Source organism: Sorghum bicolor, chromosome 1 (genome assembly GCF_000003195.3).
Source record: "Sorghum bicolor cultivar BTx623 chromosome 1, Sorghum_bicolor_NCBIv3, whole genome shotgun sequence".
Classification (NCBI taxonomy): domain Eukaryota; kingdom Viridiplantae; phylum Streptophyta; class Magnoliopsida; order Poales; family Poaceae; genus Sorghum; species Sorghum bicolor.
The window spans coordinates 57,029,758-57,035,538 of record NC_012870.2 but is presented as its reverse complement, the minus strand read 5'-3'; positions in this window follow the sequence as shown (position 1 = coordinate 57,035,538).

The following is a 5,781-nucleotide window of genomic DNA, read 5'->3' as shown; positions in this document are numbered from 1 at the left end:
GAACTACTTCTAGCTACACAAGCAAGAAGGTAACTAGCAAGCTACACAAGCTAACTAATTACAAGAGCAACTACACAAGCACAAATATATGAATGTAAATACAAGCTTGTGTTAGGGACTTGCACACCAACGGAAAGAACAAAGTTGACACGATGATTTTCTCCCGAGGTTCACTTGGTTGCCACCAAGCTACGTCCCCGTTGAGACAAGCTCCAAAGTTGCCGCCGGTCCTCTTGCTAGTGGTGACCCGCAAGTCACACTCTCCCATGTGGAGTGCTTACCACAAGCTCTAGCACTTGACCCGGCCGGACCACTTGTCGCTCTTCACGTCTCGCTCAACTAGAGTTGCTCTTTGCGATCCCCGCAGGGTGAGCACCGTACCCCTCACAATCTCTTCTCCGGAGCACCGCACAATCTCCTTGCGTGCTTCGACGGAGTCACAAGCCACCAAGCCGTCTAGGAGGTGGCAACCTCCAAGAGTAACAAGCACCACCGGCTTGCAACACGAACACCTAGTGCCACTCGATGCAATCTCTCAAAGCAACGCACTAGAATCGCTCACTCACACAATCGGATGATCACTATCAAGCATATGTGAGTTAGAGGCTTCACTAGCACTCCCCAAGCATGGACACTAAGTCCCAAGGGTGCTCAGCACCAGCCAAGGCTGGCCACCACTTCTATTTATAGCTCCAAGGGCTAAACTAGCCGTTGCCCCTTTACTGGGCAAAACACGAGGGCACTAGACGCTCACAGGGAGCCACCGGACGCTCAACCCCCAGCGTCCGGTGCTCGGGCGTCGGCCATGTGTCACTAGCCGTTTGAACTCGAACGTTGCCGCCAACGGCTACTGCGCACGCGCGCCTGCACAGCACCACCGGACGCTCTACTGCGTCACACCGGACGCGTCCGGTGCTCACCGGACTCGTGCGCAGAGAGCTCCGCAAACTCGCACGGTCACCAGACGCAAGCCACCGGACGCACCCTGAGCGTCTGGTGCTCACCGGTCAGGAACAACTCTTGCGCACTCGCTAACGTCACGCACCACCGGACGCTCGAACAGTAACCGCCCAGCGTCCGTTGCCAGCGTCCGGTGCGCTCTGCTCACTGAGTCAAAGACACCACACCGGATGCTCTGGACCAGCGTCCGGTGCTGCCAACACCAGCGTCCGGTAACACTCCCGCAACTTCTCCAAAAATTCCCACCGGCGAAATAGAAAATATACATTTAATCTTCTCAAAAGTGCCTCTCAACCCTAGGAACTCCACCTCCTTTGCAAATGTGCCAACACCACCAAGTGTACACCACCATGTGCAAGTGTGTTAGCATTTTCACAAACATTTTCCCAAAGGAGTTAGCCTCTCAAACTTGCCACGCCACTCGATCCTAACACGTATGCAAAGTTAGATCGCTCAAGTGGCACTAGATGACCGATATGCAAACAAGTTTGCCCCTCTTGATAGTACGGCCATCTATCCTAAATCCGGTCATAAACTTCTCTACACACCTATGACCGGTTAAATGGAAATGCCCTAGGTTATACCTTTGTCTTGCGCATTCCATTCAATTTCCTCCAATATTGATGCAACACATGCACCAACCAATCACCAAATGATATGATCCACTTCATATCATCACGTGACCATATTGGTTCATCGATCTTGACCTCACTTGCTCTTCACCGTTGCCTCGGTCCATCGGCGCCAAGTCTTGCTCAAGCTTCACCGTCACACGCGGTCCCTCGCTTCAAAGCCTCTGACTTGCCCTTCACTCTTGCAACCGGTCCATCAAGTCAAGCCTTGTCGAGGGTATCAATAAGGGGTACCCTCACCGATGCACATAACGAGATTACCCGTACGCAGATCAAGGCCCTCAACTCGACGCTCTATCCATACATGTGTGCGGTCGTCGATGACCGCAACCTCAAAGACGGAAATAGCGTCGAGCGAATCGATCAGGGGTCGAGCACTAGCCACCGTCGAATATGGAAACGGGCTCTCACGAACCGGGAGGCGTCGAGCGCAAGGACGCCGCCCGCCACCTGACGCGCGCACGAGAGCCCGGGCATTTAATGCGCCTGACGCTTCCTCACCTAACACACTGGTCACGGGAAGCGTGATAGGAAACAGGCACCCGTCCCATCGTTCTTTTTTTGCAGCCTTCCCCACCAAACGACCCAGGGTGTGTCAGGACGCGGGAAATAGGGATGGAACGTCTAATCGGTACTCCCTCGAGGTAACCAAGGTCAGCGCTCCGGATAACAGGGCATTGCACGGCGTCCAGCCCTCGACCAGACACGGTTCCTTCCTGTAGACGAGTTGGGCGTCGACTAACAACACCACAACCACCCCGCCGGATCTGCCGCCATACCATACAAGCGTGCGACTGTTGAACCAGCCCAAGACGGCGCGCAGAGCAGGACGCAGGGGCACGCGTAATCATCACCAGGCTACCGAGATGGGATGGCTCGAGGCCACGCCGGTACGGAAGCCTCGGGTAGTGTTGACACTTCTTAACGCAACCACCGGATATCGGCGACGGCGCCAGAAGTGCCCTGGTAGGGTAACTCTATTTACTATTGGATAATTCCGCAAGCGCACAGAATGTACCGCTGTAGCACTTCACCAAGGAGTATTCCAAGGTATCGTAATTTATATTTTCCCAAGGGAAAGCGGCTAAGCGTGTTTAACAAAAAGGGGAATGAGATTCCTTGAGTTATCTAGTATCAACTAGTGAATAAGGGTGGTAAATAACGAATAGGAAGGGTAGTGGTGAATCCAAGGTCCTATGCTAAAGGTAAATGGTAGAGTTAGCTAGGTGGGAGGACAACGAGCGAGTAAAGGACTCCTATGTATCTAACTTGACTTCTGTGACTTACTTTAATAGATAATTGCCTTAACTACGCTAGAGCCTTACTAACTTTGTGCGAGGGATAGCCGAGCTGGTAAGACGCTTAGAAGGTTTTTCACCTAACCCCTTACCGAAAGCGACTATTGGGCTTATGGACGCCTTACCTTTTAAGAACTAGCCTGTACGTGAGGAGAACCTAATGCCGCCCACGATCTGTCACCTACTAGGGAGTGCGCTCCTACTTTCCGTTCAAGCCAGCGGTAATCAAAGGTAATCTTAAGTATGAGCACCACGCTCACACTTAATCCTACAACGCTAACTAGTTGCAGCTAGCTAGAGCTCCTATACAAGATAGGACGATGATGCACACACAGGAGTGGTTACAGGTCACTAACTTCACTAAGACAACTATATTACTAAAGTAAATGCACAACAAGACTAAAAGACTTGCACTAAGTAAGAACTCAGTAAAGTAAAGTAAGAATAATATATTAATAAAAGGAAAGTCTTACAAAAGTAGAAAGGTACAAGAGCTATACCAGACTCTCCAGAAGACGACTCCGGAGACCCCGAGCTTCGCTCGACTCGACTCTAACTCCCACTCTAGACTAACTACTACTCTACTTGTATGCTTGGAACTTGTAATGCACTTGGCCTTGGAATTGCACACTTGAAATGAAGGATGGAGGCTGCCTTTTATAGAGGGAGATGGAGTAGGGGTTACTCCATCGCCACGTCATCGATCCGCGTGACATCTTCTCTCCACCCTTGGATCAAACCGACCTCACAACCGCCATTTGATCAACGGCAGGGGCAAATCAACATGTGGGACATGTGGGGAAGGTCGGTGGGAGGCCACCGACCCTGGAACCGCCTTTGATGTGGGGTCGGGCGACCCCACTTCTGGGCCTCTGGGCCCACCAGCAGTGTCCACAGGGGTCCCTTATGTCGGTGGACTAGGTGGCACACCTGGGTCCCACCAAAGAGGGGTCGGGCGACCCCCTCCCTGTGGGCCCAGGGTGTCACCTGTTGTCCCCTCGATCTCCTCTTGATGATTCTGATGTTGGCTTTGTCAAATAATGTCTTGAATTTGTTGTTCCTGCATAAACAAGCTAAGAGTACAAGTGGAACTAGTTATGGATAAAATATGTTCATGTCATGTCGTTTCCCCTTGCAACCGAGGCAATGTTGACGGTGTTTTATATGTGGATTTCTATGGTATATCCACCGTCAACAGGTAGGTCAGCGCTCCATGCTCCTATCGACCCCTACTCTGACACCTATACATGTACCCTGGGTCCCACCTTGGTGCTATAAAAGGGAGGACCCGGGAATAGATAGAGGAGAGACAACATTGCGCTCATACGCAGTAGAACTCCAATACTTCATACTACGCTTGTATCCGCCCCTGTACAAGCACTTCGGTGCAAGATAATACAAACTTCCCTACCCCGCTGGACGTAGGGCCTTCTCTTGCCCGAACCAGGATAAATCTTTGTGTCTTCTTGCATCACCATCTGGGAAAGGGAGCACACACACAAATTTACTCGTTGGTGTGACCCCCCGTGGGGAAAACACCGACAGTTGGCGCGCCAGGTAGGGGTCCTGCGTGTTTTTCATCGATTTCCCACTCCTTTCCAGATGGCCACTCTCGCTTCGCCGATTCCGCGCTCCACGGTGATTTGGTTTGGGAGTCTTGAGTTCATGTTGACTGGCTCCGGCTATGACATGATCTTGCTCTCGATCAAAGGCCCAGGAGGAGCCCGCATTGTGCCAGCACAGTTGAGGGCCCCGAGACGCCCTCGCCACCACGCCTCCCCGCCCAAGAAGAGGCGTGGACAGTACCATCGTCGCCCCTCTGCAACGTCACGACCAGCAGTTCGTGCTAGGCAGGAGGCGGCACAAGAGTCAACAGCCCTACGTGCCGGAGCCGTAGACACGCCGGTTCAGCGCCACACGATGATAAGAAGTGACACACCCTCCGCTGCTAGGTTACTTCCACACGGGTTGTTCACTCCAAGAAGGGCACTGCCATTTGGATTGGATAACGCCGCGGCGTCGCTCGCCAGAGCGATATGCCCAAATGCCAAGACGTACGTAGAGAGACCAATGGTCCTCCCACATGACTCTGAAGCACTACGGCCGACGTCCGAACTGCCGGATTTCTCCTAGGTGCGAGGCCTCCGCCGCCTAGGCCCTGGGCGATACACGATCACCTCACTCAGGCAACGGCTGCTGGAGGAGGGACGTGGATGCTTCTATGCCGCCGAGCCGAGCCGGACTCCGACTCCGAGAGTGATAGCTATGACCCTACGAGGGAATGCTACCACATCGACGAGGTGGTAGAAACCACCGACGAAACGCAGGATGCTGCTGCGGGCGGTCGAGCCCCTGCAGCACGGGAAGACCCCAGGACGCCTGGGAACGACGGACAGGTCGACCTCCCTCCACAGGAAGATAAGGCTGCGCAGCTTGCACAGCTACGAGAGCTCAAGATGAAGCTCGACGAAGACCGTGAGCGCCTCGTCCTGCTTGAGCAAATCCTTGAGCAAGACCTGCCCTCCCCGCCGGGCGGAAGTGTCCGCAGACGCGCTCGAGAAGTACATCGACAAATTGTCGGAGACGCAGAGCCAGAGCAGCCCGTCAGCTGTTTCCCTCGAGCGGGCCAGAATGTAGTAGCGGCGATGATGCTACTGCGCAACATGCCGGAACCATCGAACTCCCAAGCTCGACGCATTCGAGACGAGGTGCAGACTCTGCTCCAGGTAGCGGCGGTTCAACAAGCCGAAAGCTCGGCTTCTCGACGACGAGGAGCCGCCACTGAAAAGCATGATGAGCCGACCCAAAATGAAAAGGAGGTGTCAGTCCATCAACAACCACCCCCTCGAGGAAGAAAGACCACTCTCATCCTCCCCGTCGACAATCAGCGT